The sequence below is a fragment of the Choloepus didactylus genome, chromosome 12, assembly GCF_015220235.1.
Source record: "Choloepus didactylus isolate mChoDid1 chromosome 12, mChoDid1.pri, whole genome shotgun sequence".
Taxonomy (NCBI): Eukaryota; Metazoa; Chordata; class Mammalia; order Pilosa; family Megalonychidae; genus Choloepus; species Choloepus didactylus.
Genome location: NC_051318.1, coordinates 63895342 through 63916731, shown reverse-complemented (window position 1 = coordinate 63916731; position 21390 = coordinate 63895342). Strand labels below are relative to the sequence as shown.

Sequence of the window (21390 nt, the reverse complement as noted above, 5' to 3'; positions counted from 1 at the left end):
ACATTTCCCTTTTGGCTTGCATTTTTCTGCTAGAAGGCTGAATTCAGCTTACACCATTTCACCATTGGAAATGCCTCTCTCTCTGCTTCTGGCATGTAAATCCTAGCTATCTTGCAAAGAGTGGAACAAGCCCTACCTCTGCCACGAAGCCATCCTTTTTCTCTCTTACATCCTCTAAACAGGCTGGATGAATTGTCAGAGTATATATTTTTCATTTTGTTTTGTGTTCTTAGTACTATTACTTTGCATATAGTACTTAGATATACAAGTAAATATATATTTACTTGTTTATCTAATTTTAATTCTTAAGGAATATAAATTATAACATTAGAATAAGTATATAACTAATTCACTGAGCACATACTACTTGTCAGTCATGTATTTCATCTCTCATTCTTGAAACAACCTTGTGACATTATTGGTTCATTTCACAGATGATGAAACAAGCTCAAATTTTACAGCTTATTGAAGGCCATGCAATTAGTGAGAGAAGCAGGATTTGTACTCAAATCTAACATGGAAGCCCAGGTTGTTTTCCCCCCAGGGTAAAATATAGTCCCTTTCACAAGGTTGGTGGTCAATAGATATTTTAGCCAATTATTGATCAAATAATTAGCAAGTTAATTTTTCAAATCAATGTTTTAGGAGCACTTACTATTTTCCCTGTTCTCTGCCTAGCACTTCACATGCATTGTTCATTTGAACCACTCAACCACTGAATGATTTCGCTTCTTTACACATTTTAAAGATGAAAAAAAAAAAGGCAAACCAACTGAAATGTCTAGAAATTAAGTGACTTGCCAAGACCAGATATCCAAACAGTCAGTTCTGGGATTTGAACCCAAGCACTGAGCAGTGGAGCAACCACTTCTGTTTTCACAGGTAACGATGAGTTGAACGGTAGACCATTCACTCTTTAAAATGATTTTATCTTCAAGGGGAATAAAAAGGCACATCAAAGTACATTTCTTTATATAAAAGTCATCATGATTACTGTGACTACTTTAAAATTTCTAGCTTGCAGGTTGTAGAAATAACTGAACAACTGAAAATCTTAAGGGAAGTCAGGAAACACAAGAGGAACCTGTGGAAAAATACTGCCGATGGGAAAGAGAGGATGACAACTGTCATTTCAGTGCTCCTCACACTAGTCCACATGTATGTCATTAAAAAAAAAGAATTGCTGGTTAAATCTCTCAGGGTTTTATGTTTAGGCTTGTTGGATAAGACTAATTCTTGCTCTATTATTTTTAATATGGAAAAGTACAGTTTTGTTGTTTATTGATCGGCATTTGTAACACATTTTCCCTTGTGAAATTATCACTGTAGAAAATCTGGCAAATGTAGACAATTATATTTGTTTTTGAAATTCTAATATAACTAAACATATTTCAAATCTTGGGCTTCAAAGCAATTGATCTAGAAGTTATGGCAGGGAATCTGAGGTGTGAGCTCTAGTTGACTCCAAATTTGTCATCCTCTTTTGAAGATCTTTTTGTTCCCTTTTTCATATTCTTTATGCCTTACAGGCAATCAATGAACAGATAATGTTGCCCTATAAAAAGGCCACATTTCAAATGCATGTGTAGGCAAATGTCTTTTGGGATTGGAAGTTCAGTGTGATGATACAGAGTGGTTCACAGGAACTGTTAACAGTACCACTGGGTAAGCCAAAGCCATGTCCATGGCCTTGGATTAAATACTCATCACGTGATTGTTTAACTATATAGCTTTTATCAAGTGACCATGTGATTGTGAAAGCTTTGTGACTGACACTCCCTTTATGGACAGAAGAGTAATAAAATAAGGTTTTTTTTTTTTAAAAAAAATATATATATATACACACACACACACAAATAATAGTGGGGATATGGGGTATGGGATGTGTTGTGTGTTTTTATTTTTATTTTTTTCTTTATTTTGGAGTAATGAAAATATTCTAAAATTGATTGTGGCAATGAATGCCCAACCATATGATGATACTGTGAGCCAAAGTATACTTTGGATGGATCATATGGCATGCGAATATAACTCAATAAAATGGCATTAAAAAAATACCCATCATGTTCCTTTGTCTAGATATTGCTTCCTAGTTTTTTTCCTTTTAAGATTTTTTTTCCTTCCATAAAACTGCTTTTTTGTCATTCTGTTTTGTTTCAGAACATCTCAATGTTAAATAATAAATTTCAAATTAACCAGGTACAGAAATGGAAATTCCCTGCAATTAATCTTCTTATAAACTGTGAAACCTGCACCTACACGTTCTGCTAATTAAGATACAAATAAAAGTCATATTCTAGTGAAAACTATTTTCTTAACTTTTATAGTCAACAGAATCATGTAATCTCAGTGTCAACTCTGCTGAATTCATTCTACAGAAACTTTCACACTTGGTGTACATTTCAAATTAGTCTGTTGCTATTTCTGAAAGCTATTAAGACTACATTTTGTTCAAATTGTAGCAGTTTGAGTCATTAATGAAATTCAAACTACTAAGAAAGACTTTTCATTTTACTATGATGAGCTACGAGTATAAAACGCTCTTCCTAACACACAATAACTTCAAAAATTGCATCTTATGATTGATTGGAAGGTTTGAAAGCCTTTGTTGTTTTCCTATGAATATTTTCAACCACTGGACTTTAAGTGAGGATATGACCAATGAATCGTCATGATTCTCCACATCTGTGAAGTACTTTGGAGTGCACAAAGCACCTTTATACATATTATCTCATCTGATCCTCACAAAAGCCCTACAGCCCTACATTCACCATCTGTAAATGAGCACCCTAAGATTCCCAGGGGTTCTGGGTCTTGTTGAGTGCTTCAATAACACTAGGCAGACAAAACTGAGAATCAGTTCAGACCATGTTTCTTTTTCCACTGAATTAAAAAATACCTTAACAGAATTCAGAGCCCGAAAACAATTTTGGAGATTGGTCCATGCTTCCATCAACCCAACATGATTGAGAAGACTGCATGATTTGCCCAGGGTTATAGAGTGAGATTCTGGCCACACAGGGACTAAACTTCCGTGTTCCTTTAGAGTATAACAGAAAGAAGAAAGAGTCACGGAGAGCTAGGCTCAGACGTTGTACTAAAATACACACTTTCTGATCTTAGGCAATTTCAATCTAAATGTGTTCAATTTTAGGCTCCTCATCTCTGAAATGGAAATATTAACACTTACCTTATAAAAATGCAGGGATGAAAAGAGATAAGGGATGTGGTGTACCTGGCCCATAAGCACTGCTTAATATAGATTATGTTCTTGCCAATTCACTGTTTACATAATGCTACCTAGTTTTCAAATTTCAATTCATAAACTAATATACTTCAGCAATCAACAGCTGCTTACAAAAATAGGTTTTAAGTGACTTTAGTTGCTTCTGGCTTTTAGAGATAATACTTAAACTACTTTTAATTAATTGCTCAATCGTTTTAGAACATACTTTCCTTTTCATTAAAATACTAGATTGAAACAGTAAGAAGTACTATTTGAAAGTCTTATTATAATTTAAGGTTTTAAAATGTAAGTCAAAACACACATCATTCTACTCTGGGAAATCCATGTGTTATAGCTTTAGTTTATCTTTGTAATTTCTTCCTTTAATCACACTGTTTTGTGATTAGGATGCAAGTTAATCCTTCCAATTATCAAGTATTTTGTGAAGTGACCCATGCTAATACTATTTTGCAGGAATAAAAGCCAGTACTCTGTAGGGTGGCACTCAAAACCAACTAATAGAAACACATATAATTTTATAGTGCATTTGTATCTACTGAGTGTAGTGTTGGGCGTGGTGCTGGGGTCAAACACAGCCTAGAAAGGGTCCCTAGAGAATCTCCCTGGAATCCCACAGTGCATTTAGGACCAATTTTGCTAAGAAACTGAAGAACGCAGATAACTGTTGTTTCCCTCCTTGCAGCTTGATAGAGAGGAAGGACCAGATGTGACTATCTCCATTCTACAGATGTGGGTGCTCAGACTGGATGACTTGCAAGCAGAGCTGGTTAAACAGAGGAGGAACTGAATTCAGGAGTAATGATTTCTAGCCCTGGGCTTCCACTAAATCATATTCTCTCTTCCATGAAAATCCTTCCTGTTCTTTCAGGGAATAATAACAGATTGCCTTGAATGGAAAATTCTTCTTCCCTAATCTTGAAATTTTGGATGAACAGGGGGAACTGTCCCTTGGAAAATATGTTCCATATTTCAAATTAACTAGAAATCAATTTTCTGACTCCATTTTCATTCTTCTCAAGACCCCTAAAACAATCTCATTCTCACTTATTTAGTATTCCTGAAATTCTCTGAAAATTAAATGATACAAATTGTGATAGAAATTAGTTAGCAGACATGCATAATTTATACTTTTTGTAAAGTCAGAGAACAGAAATTTACTAGATTTATGCAATTGTACATTCATATATCTATACATATGTAGTGAAAACAATTTATTACTGCACTAATCAATGTTGCTGTTGAAATTAAACAATTTTTATTGTATAGAAATAAGTAATATAGTAACAGAACTTCCATTCAATTTGTCATACCTCCTTATTGAACTGACATTTTTCTGCCACATTAACTATGTGTCATTCCAAATAAGCTGTCAAACCAAAGCTGTCTTCTTTAGAGTAATGTTTTGTAGTTATTCTTCTAGAGTAAAATCTTGGAGAAGTGAACTCTAGGTATACATGGATGAAATTAGCATCTTGCCTCCATTTATTGTGCAGAAACTTATTCTCTGCATATCTAGGTATTAATATTTTCCTAGATTTATCTAACTGTTCTCATATTATTTCTCCTTAACCTTCATGTGTTTTGCCTAGTTGCTATTTTTAAGTTATATTACATAGGATGCCTTTATACAAATTATCCCAAAGTTTCTTTTGAATGGGAACAGAATAAAGAAATATAACATTCAGTCTTGTTGTCAGACCAAATGTCATGGTTATTGGTCATATACTAATGATCCTTGTACAGACAATATAATAATCAAAACAGGAATATATCACACTGGCATGATGCTGGAGTTTCAAAATTTATTCCTGGCAACAGGCTACCTGAGTTGGAAGAATGCACAAAACATGGCAAGGCTCCAACCTAAATCAGCTGTTTTCTGTTTCACATGTTCAGAGACATATAATATTTTCATGAACAAGCCCAGGTTTGTAGGGTCACTCACTATGGCTGTGGCACAGACAACAGGTACAATGAAATTGCCAGCTGATTATCTGCAACTACACTTTCTCCTCTTAACAGATGCTAACTACCAGTAACTCCTAACTCATCCATGTGTACCTAACATTGCAGATGAAAACTTCTGTAAAAAAGCAGAAGCCTTTTTATAATGAAATTGTACACAGAACTCAGATGTATACAAAAGACAAAAACACTATCTATGTATAATAAATTTATTTTATGAATGAAAATAATAATTACTATGAAGCAAATATGAAGAGCACAATGATGTGTTTTCGTAAGTACTAAAATCTGACAGTTTTTGCAACATCAGTGGTGGCATCCAATTTAACCTCTATTTTGTTTCTAACAGTGAGTGGAAAAGAATATATTCTCTGAGATTCACCGTTAGAAACAGTAAGACTATTTAATGTCATTTTATAATCTCAGAATCCTATTCCATTAAAATAATCTATATTACCACTGGTCAGAAAAGAACTAAAATAATCTAGATTATTACTAGGTGGAGGGGTATAAGAGAACCCTCTGAGGTGCTCAAAACATGCTATATATTGATCTGGATGAATGTCACCTGGGTGCATTCATATGTGCTATGGATTGAATTATGTCCCCTAAAAAAGTCATGCTCAAGTCCCAACCCCCAATGCTCTGAATGTGTATTTATTTGTAAATGGTATCTTTGAAGATGTCATTGGTTAAGATGAGGGCAAACTGAATTAGGCCAATATGAAAAATCCAATATGATTAGTGTCCTATAAGCAGAGAACATTTAGACACAGCAGGTGAGCGGGAGACGGAGAGAAATGGCCATGCAATAGGGGCAGAGATTAAGTTAAGCTGGCCAGAACCCAAGGGATAGGCATGAAATATATTCTCCCCTTTAAGAGGAACAGTAGGCCTGCTGACACCTTGATTTTGGACTTTTAGCCTCCATAACCATGAGACAATATATTTTTGCTGTTTAAGCCAACTAGTGTGGTACTAAAAAACTAAGACAATATTTAAACATTCATTGAACTATACACTTAACAAAGCATACCATTCCTCAGTAAGAAAACAATGACCCTAAAGCTTAAAAAAGGAATAACAGGGTAATGGAAATTTTTGTTTCAAAACTGAATTAATAAAAGTTTTAACAACAGTTAATATTCTTTATCAGTATTATCAAAGATAAAAAATAAGAAAGTTATTTATATAGTCATGGCCACACATTCATTTCTTATTGTACAGAAGACTGCTAGGCTGTGGCGAGGGCACATGCTGAACACCTGCGCTTGCCTCTGCCTGACAGTTAATTGAGTCTGGCACATGTGTGCTTTAGCAAAGTGCTCAAATGTGCAATCTTATGTGAGTGGACATCTGCAGACATGAATCTGAAAAAAACTAGTACAAAGCAACAACCATTCTAATCAGTGACATATAATAAAAAGAGTGCTACCAAGAAGCACCAACAACTAGCATTTATTGAAGTTGTACTACAATACAGGCATTGTGCTACGTTCTTGCATTAAGCATCTCAAGAATTCCATTTACAGGAATTCTAAATATAGGAAAAGAGATGGTGGGAGATGCCTTGTGAGATCTGCCCCCAAATAAGATAATCTGCAAGTACAAGTTAACACATTTGTTTAACAAACTTTGGCTCCAATTTGGCTGGTGGCCAATGCAATTATGTTCAATTGTGTTATAACTGTGGTTAAAAAATTTTATAAGAGTACATTAAAATGGACCCTCTGAAGCACTTTGACAAAATCTAGGATTTCTATAGTTAACATTTTGAAAAGGATCGTCGAGGCGACTTTCCTGTTCCTAGACTCTTAAGTTCTCAGTCTGAGAGTTTATGGCAGACAAACTCCTTTGATAGTTCATTATAACAGTAATACGCTTGGACCCCTAAATGAATATCCTGGATCAGGGCTCCTTTCCTTAACATCTGCAGTCTTCATGATTAATATTTTTTGCATGTAAAGTCCTTGATACTTTTTCTTATATCTCTTACAAAACATCAATTATCATTAAATTAAGTCTTATTTAATGGTTTTATTACTGAAACTCTAAATTCCAAATTTTTATTTGATTATCTGGAGTAATAAATTGTAAAGAATACACATATAAATGCAAAGCAAACTATGAGAACCACAAAATACGTACACTTCTACTAGGTGAAGCTATCATTTTAGACATAGTTACCCTGCATCATAACAATAGGGTGTACACAAACCTCAAACCACATGATTAAATGACAATTGATTCTGGGTGGTTAGGGTAAGCTGTAATTACTAAGGAGGGCTCAGGTCTTTCAAGTATGTTGATAAATCACTGACTCACTACGTAAATAGACCTGAATAGGATCTGAGAGAAATTTAGTTCACACCACTCGTTTTCTGGTAGGTGGGTGGGAGGGAGGGAGGCCCACAGAGGTCAGGTTCTACTGTGGTGGTGAAGGACCAGCATCTCAAACTCCTTTTAAAAACATGATTCTGCATCACTTACTGGAGTAACCCTATTTAAAAATTACAAATATGGATATATTTTCCTAAAGAAAATTACAATGTTTATATGTGGAGTCCTCTTTCTACATGTATCTCAGTTGAAATACAATTCAATCCTGCCTGTTGTCTGATACTATTCAACACATTTAAAGATAAGTTTGAAAATGTCTTTAAATACCTCATCTCCTGATTACATTCCAGAAAGATTAACGTTTTAAATGAAAGAGATAGAGATAGAGATAGAGATAGAGATAGACAGATAGAGAGAGAGAGAGAGACATGGAGATCCTATGTAGAATCTGAGAATGGGGGAGACCTCTCTCAGAGTCATATTGGACTGCATAAAAATCAATGAAATTTATATGGCAAGAACCATGGAAACAAGTCACATTCTGACCTTTGCACCATCTTCTATTCCCCATATCCTTCTTTAAAGAATAGAGGGCAAGAGCCATGAAGGAATGTTTAGATTAACCTGTTCCTCTGCAGGGTTTACCTTCTTTTTAACTAGCCCGCAAAATTATGAAACCATTATATCAGCAAACTATATCAGATTGCTTATTAACTCTGTGCTTTGCACTGCTCAGCATGTCTGACCCTAGTCTTACAAAGAACAATGGTTACTTACGCATCTTGTACTCTGGGCCAAGTTCTACTGTTCTGCTCTGTTTAAAACTGGTTTCAAAGTAAAAAAAAAATACATATGGGTCTTATAAGCATCAAAACTTGTTAGAGAAAGTCATCATGCCTTTTTTTCTTTCTTTTTTTTTTTGCCAAATATTAAAGACATATGAGGCTTTGTTGAATCCTTTTTTCTCATGATAAAGATGGTTTTACCTAACCCATGCAGACCTTCCATATGCTGGTGATTTCATAGCATATAGTGGATGCTCAATGAATGGGTGCTTCCATGAAAGATGACAAAATCACTGTAATGCAAGTAAATTTTTCAAATCACCAGAATTTTCTTTGAATACAAATACCATAGGTATCATAGAGGTTGGAAAAGAAAGTCACTCTTGGCATGTTAAAGACAACATTTTTTACTTATCTTCTCCGGAAAGTGTCTTGCATATGGTAAATGTTCAACAAGCACAGAATGAAGTTATTGCTTGATGCTTGTCATGTCATTATGTAGAACAATGTTCACTCAACGTGATCTAATAGGAGTCTGTGGATGAATCAGTAATATTTATCTTCAATTTCGATTTTATGATCTTAGTTCTACACAATATAAAGAAGTTCTGCAGTACCTAAGTGCTTTACAAGTGCAGAAATACGGAAAGAGTTTAAGAGCCTCTCATATCTCTAAATGATAAGCAATGGGAAGGTTAGGGAACTATAAAACATTATGGAGATAGCAAGTAGAAAAACTCCTTTATTTTTTGAATCAGAATGCGCCAAGAACCAACCTACACTTCGAGTTCACAGTTTACAAATAGGCATTCATTTTTGAAGATAAGGGGTCAAAAGAAGAAAGGAAAATTTCAAAGTTCATGTGAATAAGAAGATAAAGATGTTGCACCTACAATAAAAATTAAATGGTGAGGGGGAGACAAAAATGACTCTGGCATATATTTGCCTGTTAATAAATATATCTTGAATGGATTAAATTCATACTTGTACATTATTTATCCAGATAACTACCAACTAAGCAAGTTCATTTTATGTATACACACATAAAAAAACATGCTATAATTCAGGAGTTTTTCAAATGCAATTATGTGAAGATCTGTCTCAGGCTGTCTCTTCAAAGTGGGTGTTTCTTTAGACTACACAAATGACCATTACTACTTGGAATCATTTGGTTTTTCTCATCCCTCTGACAAGTAATTTCTTCAGTTGCTTTTTCAAAATCCTAGGTTTCTACTCCTTCACCATGCAAGATTCTCTCTATTAAGGTGCTACATCCTGGTTTATGGGTCCTTTTACCAATCAACTAGATCTGTGCTGTCTCTGGTTCAGAAATTTACAGAAATCTCATCTGTAAAATGAGATAACTTCTTAATTACTTTCTCAAAGACCATTGTGAGATATAAATAAAAATAAACTTATAATTATAAAGCACTATGCCCTATTTTAAAGCATTTTTATTTGCCACTTTTTTACCACTTTCAAGTACACAATTTAGTGGCATTAATTACATTGACAATGTTGTGCTGCTGTCACCACCATCCACTGCCAAAACCTTTTCATCACTCAAAACAGAAACTCTATATGCAGTAACTCTCTATGCTCCCAGCCCCGGGTAATCTCCAGTCGACTTGCTGTCTCTATAAATCTGAATATTCTAGATGTTTCATATAAGTGGAATCATACAATATCTATCCTTTTGAGTCTCGTGTCTTTCACTCAGCATAATGTTTGCAAGTTTCATGAACTTTATAGCATGCACCAGAACGTCATTCCTTTTATGGCTGAATAATATGCCATTATATGTATATAGCACATTTTCTTTATCCGTTCATCAGTTGATGAGCACTTGGGTTGTTTCCATATTTAAACTTTGGTGAATAATGCCATAATGAACATTGGTACACAATTATCTATATACAGATTTAATACAACACTTAGGGTTACTATTATTGATAACTGTTCAAAAGCCACCACTGGAGCCCAGGCACAGAGTTGCTCATGTATGAATTACTTCAAAAACTTTCTACATATTCCTCCCGATATTTTTGGGGGTGCATGATCAATCTATTACACATTTTCATGACTGATAATTTACCACATAGTTCCTTTTAGAACACTAGTATAATCTTGATCTTTTAAAGATATGTGATAAGACTTTTGAAGGCTCTCCTCCCACCCCCCTACATTTGTTCTAAAGTAGTTGTCAACCTAGAAGCCTGGGTAATAATATAGCAGTAAAAAGCCAAAGTTAAAACGCTTACAGAACAAACAAGCAAACAAAGAAAAAATAAAATCAAGCTGATTTTGGTATGTAAAAGGATTACATGCTTTTAATCTAGTAACTATTTTAACTTTTTTTGAACAATTTCTAATTTTGCTGAATAATCTTAATGTTTTAAAAATTTTTATTAGTTTACTGACTTTACTTGGATAAGTCATTTAGAAAAGCTGCAGTGAAAAATTAGTAATTTAACCCCATAATGTAATCTACCCCACATGACATGAAAAGAAGATACTCTCTCTTGATTTAAAAAAAAAGTCATTTATTTTTCATAATCAATGTTCTTGCTTGCATTTGATATGCCATATATTGGAAATGTTTCTCTAAAAGCACAATTTAAAATTAGTTTTATATTCGTATTAGAAAACGCATACTTCAAGAATCAATCTCACATTTTGTCTCATGGTGATAGTGCTTACATATACACAACAAAATGGAGAACGGATGCAGAATTGGAGACAAGAATGCTTTTAACTGATGGGTCATGAAATTTTATCTCAAAGATTTTAATTTCAATTATCTGTACAGGAGCTTCAATTTTATATTTATTGTCACTATGGTAGCCCATAGCTACATAATTCCAGAAATCATGAAAAAAAAAAAAGGAGCACAAAAGCTGAAGTTATTTTTTGCCATTTTGTACATTAAAAGAGGTTAACCAATGTTAATGTGAATTTACAGATGGAGCATAACCATATTTCACAGATTTGGCTTATTCAGCTCGCATGAGCCTTCAGTCAAGCGCTATATTCTAGTAGTATCATTCTATTCTACATGGCAAAAACAAAGCAAACATTTCTGAGAGTATAAACCCTGGAGATAAGGATTTACAGTATGAAATCCAGGTATTAAGAAACAACAAATGCAATTACCATATCTATTACTGATTTTTAAAAGTAAAACATTCAACAAGTCTAGGGACAAGAGCTTATGGAAACCAGCAGAACCACCTAGAAACTATGTAGGAGAACATGACTAAAATTTGCGAAAACTTAGGAAATTAGATGGAAAAAATGGGTAAATTCATTAATCTGAATCCCTTCTATAAACAAAAGTCTTTCTTTCTAAAATATTAGTGCATCACATCATCACTCCCCAAAACTCCCCATTTACATGGGAGGATGTAATTCCCCATCTTATTGTTGTTGGTCACATGACTTATTTGGTCACATGATTTGTTTCAGCCAATGGGATGTTGGCAGATGGATGACATGAGCAAAGCCTGGAAATGTGCATGACTGACTTGCCCTCCTGTGCTCTAGCCATTGTTGTGAGAAAAACATGCCCTGAGAAGACGGCTGGTCCCAAAAAGAATAACAGACACAAACTGTGCTGCCCCCAAACTTGCAGACCTGCCCCAGCTGAACTGTGGATATATGGAAGAGAAATAAATTTTATTGTGGTTTGCTACTACATTTTGGATGGTTTTCTACACAGCATTATCATAGTAATAGATGAGTGACTAAAAAAAATTATTAGAATTGTGTTGCATGTAAGTATGTATGTATGTATGTATTGAATTCAATGTAAGCTTAGTGGCAGATATTGGTTAACAGACTTAGTCTCCATTCATATGTCCTTTTTCCTTAGCCTCACTCCAATTACTGGGGCCACATAAACCACTTTTGGCCAATAAAATAAAAAGTCACTGGGGTGGGACTCCTGGGAACATTTTTTAAAAGTAGCACAGTTGACTGGTATGTACCTTATGTACTTCCAGTTTTTTGGCTTCTTTTTGGGGGAGGGGGTATCTCCACTCTCTAGACTGGATACCTGGAGATACAGCAGACTTCATATAACCATTTGAAAGAAAGCCACAAGTGAAGGACAATGAACGAGAAGAGAAGAAACTTAACAACATTGTGGGCAGTTCCACCAGCCTATCCTGCTTAGCCCAGATAACTTGTTACACTAGAAAAATAATTCTGTATTTAAACTCTGTTGTAAGTTTTATTGCTATTTGTAGCCAAAAGTAACACTAACCAATATTTGGAAGGATGGATAGATGATATACAAATAGACAGATGATAGATTGATAACAGAATTTCATTCACATTATCAACAAAGATCCAGAATTTTATTAGAAATATTTGCCTTAGTTTAATATTTTTAAAAATTAGATCAATAAAATGATCATTTTGGGCAGGAATATTAATTACTTTAAGTTAGAGCTTCATTGTTCATCTTACTAATGCACTTAGAGTAACAGTAATTTTTTGTCTTTTTTCTCCTCTGATATATATGTACATTTGATCTTTAATTTATGCTATGCTAATAATAGTTACCTAGAACACTTACCATGGTCAGTTGTTAAATTTAAAAAATTAAAAAAAAAAACCATAAAAGTTTTTATAATTAGACTTGCTTTTGCATAAGTAGAGATAAAAAAGAGCTAATGCAGATATCATATAGTTTTAAGTAAAACTGTCAGAAATTTATTTTATTTTAAAATTTAAAGTTTGGAATGCTTTTCCCTACACAAGTCATTTTGTAGAAGGAGTCATCAGGGATATCAGTAAAATTTGCTGGTTGTTTTTAGTATACTAAGTGCCTATGCTTTGGGATTTAATTTTAGGATAAGCCATAGTGCATGGCGCATTAGTAGCTTTCAACAGGGTCATGACCCTCAGGTATCTGATTGTGACTACGAAAGTATAGGGCAAATATCATCAGAGATGGCTATGGTAAAATGACAACTTGTTAAGATTCATCCTTATCTAAGTTACCTTTTCTACCTGTATCAGACCTTTTATAAAGCAGCAGGTTCTCCATAAAAATATATCCGTCAATTGTTTACTTTCATTTGATGCATGTAAGTAAATGTATTTAATGAGATTCAAGCATGTGGGAAAGTGCCATAAAGTAAAGGAAAATTACAATACGATGGCTACAACCCATGGAGAGCAATAAGAAAGGCAAGTATTTGGAGCATTTGATTGAGACTAGAGGAGATTATATTCTGATGAATTGGTTACTTTCAAATACATTACAGTATTTTTCTATATTATGTGTACTTACTGACTATATTAATAAATGAAACAGTGATGAATGGTTATGGGAACTTTTATGAAATATTAATATTTCAACATTATCATTGAGTATCTATGTCAACACACATCAAAAATGCATGAGAAATGACTACCAATACTCATTGGTTACACCTATTAAGTATATGAGAAATAAAAATGGTGTACATAAATTTGCAATGTGATTATAGGTAGAACATACAGCAAGAAAAGAGAAGTTTTCACATGGATAAGTACGTTGTGCAACTGAAAGTAAATTAATACCTGCTATTGGTTTGGAGTATATTGTATGACTACATGAAGTACCATTATACTTTAAAATTTGAGTCATTTAAAAAATTAATATAAAAAAATTTTAAACATAATTTACAAGTTGCAAAAATATATAACCACTATCAAATAAAAGTGGCTCATCAACTGTATCTATACAATTGTATCAATTGTATCTATAATGTAATTTTGGAATCCCATATTAAAAAATAAAAAACAAAGCTTTGGTTTTAAGAAGCCTGATTTCTATCTATTTTTAAACTGATCGAAGTAATAAACTCACCCCAGAATTAGGCATGACAGTTTAATAAATAAATCAACACTCAATTAACACAATAATTTCTAAATGGTTAAGGGGGCTAAACATAAATCTATTTATATCTATATTATGTCAGAAAATGGTGTTAGAAAAAAAACCTAGATGGTCATTTAGCATTATGCATAGAATGTAAAGTGCTCATTACAGAGATGAGAGATATAAATCGCAATCAAAACAGCAACATCTATATAGTAGCCTTTCACAGATGATAATTTTAATGATCAGAAAGATTCATGCAAATAATATTATGAGGATAAGCTCTCAATAGAAACTAAATGTGCAACATTTTGGGGAAAAAAGTACTTAGCTATTGCAAGATAAAGTAATAATATATATAAAACATCCTAGGATAATAGATATTTTTGACTCACTGGGGGATAATTTATTCATTATTAAATCACTTAGAAAGAAACATAAATTGTAACCACAACCAATAATAACATTCACGTTAATATGGACCCCTGCTTTTTTTTTTTTTAATGTTTCAAATATTTCTTAAAAGAAGAAATGCTTGTATGTATACTAGATTTAAAGTACTCAGGCCAAAAGACACACAAAGTAGACAAACATTTTGAAAGAAAAAAATTGTTTTTTATGATTTGGCGGCAGGGGTGGGGCGGGTGGGTTAAACAAATATTTGCTGACTCACTTGGAAAAAGAGAATTTTTATAATAGCATAGAGGGGAAAAGGATGAGCAGTAAATGAAGAGATTCAGTCCTGACTTCCCCTCCCTAGGGATGTGATGCTGGAATGATCAACTGGCTTTTACGGAGTTCAGCTTCTTCTGTAAAATTAAAGGATTATACATTTAAATGTTCTCTAGTTGGTCAGTGAGTTTTCTCATTCATTCATTCATTCATTCAAGAATGCTCCTGCGTCAGGGCCTTTGCATCTGTTATTCCTTTAGCCTGGTATGTTCTTCCTTCAAATATTCCTGTGGCTTGACTTCACATCTCTTTAGGTCTCTCCTCAAACATTAATTTATCAGAGAGCTCTTTTTCTCGATGTCTCACATGCAATGGCAACCCCTACCTTCCACCTCCTCACTGCCCAGCCCCCACCCTCCTGCTTCCCTTACCTCCATAGCCCTTACCTCCTTCAGAGATGTAATTATAAAATTATGTTTATTATCTGTCTCCCCCCACCAGAAATAGGCACTTCACGATGAGAGATTTTTGTCTGTTTTATTCAGTGCTGTTCTAGTGTTTAAGAACAGTGCCTGTTTAAGCACTCGCCAGCCCCAGAAATACAAAGAAGGCTAGGATGTGTTATCTGCCCTCAGAGTAGCTCAACATATTGTAGAGTCATGTGTGTGTGTGTATGTGTGTGTGTGCCTGACTCTATTTATTTACCTAACTGAGACAGAGTGAGACAGGTGAGAAGAGAAATATGTGGGAAAGGCTACAGGAGCAACTAAGTGTCTTGTCTGGGGTTGGAATGACTTGGAGAAGCAGCTTTACAGAGGTAGTAGCATTTGAGAAGCCCTGAAAATAGACTGTTCCCTTTTAAGAGGCAACACTAAATTAGAATCTCATTCGATTATCTGTCATCTTTTACAATCAATCTGTATTTCTCTTGGTACTGCTCTTCTCAACCTTACTAATATTTCAATTATAGCTTTTTATTGTCTGCTCACCCCTCCCCACCTCCCACTTTGTACAACAAGCTCCTGTGTCCAAATGTGAGGTTGTGGACATTCATATACATGATGATGCAAATGGCACCCCTCAGGATGCAGAGTGCTCAACCTGCACAACCACACCAGCTTCCTTCAAAATTGGTATCTGTAAAACACAAAGTTGCTCATGGCATTTCCTGCTTAAAACCCATCAATGATTCCCCATTGTCTATCCTGATCAGTCCCCACCTAACTCTCCAAGCAGCAGCATCTCCCACATACCCTTCTCACTCACTTATGCACTGGTCATTATGAATTTATGCACCCCCATCCCATAATGCTCTATCGTCCCATAATTCTCTAATTCTGAATTCCTCATGGTCAGGAACTACAAGGCATTCACACTTTATCTCCAGTATACATACAGCACAGCACTAAATGATGAATGAATACATGCTTTAATTTGCTAATTCAAGAAGCATTACAAATTTTAAATTATTGGCCAAACTTGGTTATCATGCTTCTTTTAATTTAAAGGATGGCCAACAATGTCCCACCAAAGCACATAAAAGGGACAACGTGTGGGCATATGGCCTCCATGTTGCTCTTAGATACCCAAAGACTGAGTTATTAAGTGATCACCACATTTTGATTTTCCTTTTTTTTTAGGCTTGGAAGACTAGAGAGCTAATGAAGACTAAGCATACACTTCAGGTTTTATCTGTGTTAATTTACAGTAAATCAGCAGCATTTTCTGCCCTTCTTCACAAAATGAGCAACCTGGCAAGAGTGAATGGCTCCCAAATTTAATCCATCAGCAGCACCCATTTCAGCCAAGGGGTCAGAGGGTACAAAATAAAATGACACAGACCCACTTCAATCCTTGGACAAACTTTTCTTTTTACAGACAGAAAACGATGCTAAAAAGGATTATATGTATGTGTATATATATATATTTTATACTTTTTATATTTATATTTATATTTTATACTGAAACATACCTGAAACCGTATTTTGCCCAGCAATATCTTTAAATAAAATAATACAAAAGTTTATCTAAACAGCAGTCTAATATATCTTTATTTTTTTACTTCCCATTTCAATATAAAGTGATTTACAAAAGCTGAATACCCTTTTTTATATTTCTGAGAATGTATCTGAGAGAATTATTTCCCCATAAATCAGATTATATTTAAATTAACAGTGGGTTTGGAGATTAGAAAGTTTGAAATTATTTCAAGCAAGCTGTATTCAGGCTGGGGTTCAAGACTCAAATAACTATGCTAATTTTAGATAGCTATGGTTTAGAGATTTTAAAGCCACAACATAAAAATAGGAACTGCCTTCATAAAGGAATGTGGGTTTGTAATTGGACATACTTGGGTTTGAATATGAGCTCTGCAAATTACCAGCTGTGGGACCTCCAGGGATAGAGTAAACCTCTCCTGGGGCCTCAGTTTCTTTATCTGTAGAATAAAAATAGGATCACAGGCAGAACTAAGTAGATACTACACAGAACGTGTTAGACATAGACTGCCAAAATGCAGACACTTCATAGCAGTTCTTGCGTTTTCCCTTTCCTCCTTAGCTCTAGTACTGTTCTCTACTGCAATTTAGAAGAGAACACAACTGTACTTCAAGAGATTAAGAAGAACAGGGAGAAGTATTAACTATTCAAGAAGTTTACAACAACAAAAGTTTAAAAAAAAAAACCCACAAGATTTCTGTTTTATCATTATATGCACTTTTCTAAATTAAGAACCATGACTTTTGAGCTAGCAACAAAAGAAATCTGAAGGAAGCAACAGAATATCTAATTGTTGCCATATATGTTCTTTCAATGAGGAATGAAGTGAAAATGTATGAAAGATAACATCCTTCATTTCCAGCAATTGACAAATTGTTTTTAAGAAGAGGGGCAGGTCACATGAGCCATATAATAAAAACGGGGAGGAAGACAGTGAAGTGTTTTTATTAGTTGAATGTCATTGTCAATGAAACATTTTTAAAAAGTATCATTTGAACAGGTGCAAATATCATAGATGCTTGTCAGAGCAAAAATTTACTAAGCTACTAATTTATGTTGCTTACAATCAAGCTCAGAGAAATTAGATTACTCACATATGGTGTGAGTTCAAAAGAATGAGCATTCACCACTTCTGAAAGGACATTGGAAACTCAAGGCATATCTCCTTAGCATCTATTTTCATCACTTCCCCCACTCTCTACCCTCCCTTTCCCCACTTCACTCTTACTGAAATCATAATATCTAGATCATTATTCCTTTAGCTGAAGGTTTGCTCTTGGTAAAATAGGGTGAGGGCCCTCTTCAGACATTATTATATATTTACACTTTAATTTGAAGGAACTTTATTCTACTCACATCAACAAATCAGGATTATGAATGTTTGGAATTGGAGGGAAAAAAAGAGAAGGGGGAACAGAAATAAGACTCTGGGCAAGGAAACCAACCTTTACCTATTTAAAAAACATCATTATTTTGGCTAGGGCTGGAGTTAATTATAATAATTTGTTTTAATCATGTGCCTTCACCTCTTTTTCTCTGAACACTTATTTCATAATTATGTTTGTCAAGTTATTAAGGGTAATGACCCTATTTTACCATCAGGGGAATTAAAAAAAAAACAACAGACCAAAATAAAACAGATGTTCTATGAATTGTTAGAGGTTGGCTTTGTCAGAATTACTGAATACATGATTTCTGGCTCAGACAGATCCTATACAATTGAAATAAGAAAAGGGAGCATTAGTCCCATGGGTTTATGGGCCTCTCTGTGACCAGTTCTTTCAATTTATCTCAAGTCACTGAAGCCAAGCTCGAAATTGAGTGAATCAGTGAAATGGTTGCCTGGATTGGCTCAAACATATTTCAGTAGCTCACTAGATAAATCTATTTAAATAGATGTGGCTTGGTATGCTACTTCAGTCACCAGGCATTGTTCTTTTTTTATTTAAAGACAAGTATATCTGAATAATTGGGGGTGGGGATACAATTTTGGCAGGCAACTTCTGCATATCACATCTTAAGGAAACATTTTTTAAAATCCAAGATTGTAAAAAAGAAAATTTCCAGTTTAAAATCCAATAAAATTCATGCAACTAGGTATTTAATATTTGCCAGCATATTAAATAAACATACTAATGTCAGTAAAGTAGGTCACCAAATTGAAAATCCAAACTATGATGGTTATTGCATGAGGCAGGGCTGGGAACTTGAAGACAGGAGAAATAAGACCTTCAGATGGAAGTCTTCATCCCACTGCTCAGCATCCTGTTATCAAAGGTCCACAGAAAACAGAGCTGGCCTAAGACAAGAGAGACCCTCTCCAGCCTCATCTCTGTTAATATCCTTTCCCTTTCTCAGCTGAACCCTCCTTTTTACTGACATTCCCTTGGTGGCCAATGAAATAAGAGGTGAGCCTTTGAACCGTTCTTAGAACATGTCTCTTTTTGGCTTTGATTGTAAAGACAAATGTTTACTTGTGGCCCAGGGCTTTTAAAATGTGCTACCTCTATTGTACATAAACCTTATGTTTCATCATCCCTCTCCCTGAAGACCACCTTCTCAACCTAACCCTCTTAGGAAGGCTCTGCAAGTGCAAGAGATAAAGAGATGGACCAGAGAGCAATCTTGGAATTCTCTCATCCTTTATATGCCAAGGTGATGTTTTATCCTTTTATTATTTAAAGTATTATTTTAGTGATACTATTATACTGGAATATTTGTTTATTTTTTGACAACTTTTGAGTTAACAAGAAACAATCAAGATATAAAGGCAAGCAGAAAAAGAGGAAAGAAAATTAATAGTGACACAACGATATGAATTAAGAGAAAGTAAGAGAAGAGCAGAAAGTCAAGTAATGAAAATTAACTTTGTGTAAACATAGGTACAGGATTTTTTTTTAATTCTCTAACAGGAATTATATTTTATATGTCTCAGAATAAAATTTTCCTCAATATATTGATCTAGTTTTTGAAATATACCTAAATTTGAGAGGTCTCTGAAGAACATTCTTTATGCTTCACCTAACAGTGTCTCAGCACTTCCCAATGCTTACACACACACCTCGTCTTGAGTTATGGTTTATTAACTATTGATAGGCCCTGCCATTTTAGGACTTCCTAGGTGACAGCTCAATGTATTCTTTATTAATCGTTTAATGAAAACACTTACATGAATAATGAATCCGGCATTTCCCAAGAAGCACATGCAACTTTTGTAATAGTAACAGACAGGCATAGGCACACGTATACAATATGGTGTGGTTTGAAATGTGCACGTGAAGCAAACAGAAAAGTATTTTGCAAATGAAGCGTCGATTTCTGACGTTGCTACTGAATTGAATCACGTTAAAACACACTATTATGTTATAATCATATAATATTAAAAGCACAAGTGTTTATGTTTGTTTAGGAAGTCAATATCATCATTTTCTATATAAACTCCAAAAAGAGCATAATTTAGATTTTAGTAATCATAGTCCCAAACTTTAAAGATCAACTTGAAACATACATGTATCTATAAACACATGTTCAAAAATGATATATTTATTATAATGATGCAGGAAAATGTGACTCAAGTTTTTATGGAACTTATTTACTCATCTCAGAATTGAAATGTATCATCATTTAGCCTAATTTTACAGATGGGGAAATAGAATCCTAGATCTTAAGCCCACAGTACACTGTGGTCACAGTGCAGATCAATGTGAATCAGGATGAAGCGACTCACATGCTGCCATTTTAAATACAACTTCAGCAACCTCTTTGGTTCACTGTCTATCCTGGCTCAACTAAACAATGACTTTGGAGAAAATACATCACTACAAGCCAGTTACTTGAGCAAATGAGAGAAAAAAATGTTTTTATAAGTGTTCAAGTGGAAGCCTATTATTGGTAATAGCTATTACGTGCATTTTTAGAAAAAGATCTGTTTTTGGAGTTGGAAGTCCTAAACTTTATGTCTTGTTACTGTTTATTGTATAACTTTGGACAAGTCATTTAACATCTTTGATCCTCAGTGTCTTCATTTGTAAAATTAGAATAAAGCTATTTTCCATATTTGTATTTTCTAGTTGTCATATGCTTATACTATTATACGATTACCACTACAACTAATAATACTAATTCTATCATTAACTAAATGCGTTCTATTTGCCAACAACTCTGAAATTTGCTTTTTTACAGCTTGCAACTGCATCAAATCTTCATAATAGTCCTGTAAGGTAAACATCCTTATTTTCTTCTTTATGGATGAAGAAACATCTGAGAGTGGTTAACTTGCCAGAACTCACACAGCTATTAAGTTTGAATGTGAATTTGAACCCAGATCTCTCAGGCTCCAAATTTTTCATTTTAGATCAACTATATTCTATTTCCTCTGATTTATATATATATATATATATATATATATAATTATCTTTATATGTACATAAATATACAGATACATAGACATCTATATAACATTCATTTTATATATACACACACACATATACATACTTTACACCAATGTGTGT

At 34.1% G+C, this 21390-nt stretch overlaps 1 protein-coding gene across 5 annotated transcripts in view; it reads right to left on the bottom strand.

The window, feature by feature from the left end:
- KLF12 (Kruppel like factor 12) overlaps positions 1-21390 on the bottom strand; it is a 512320-nt gene that overhangs the window by 119075 nt on the left and 371855 nt on the right. The window lies entirely within an intron of this gene.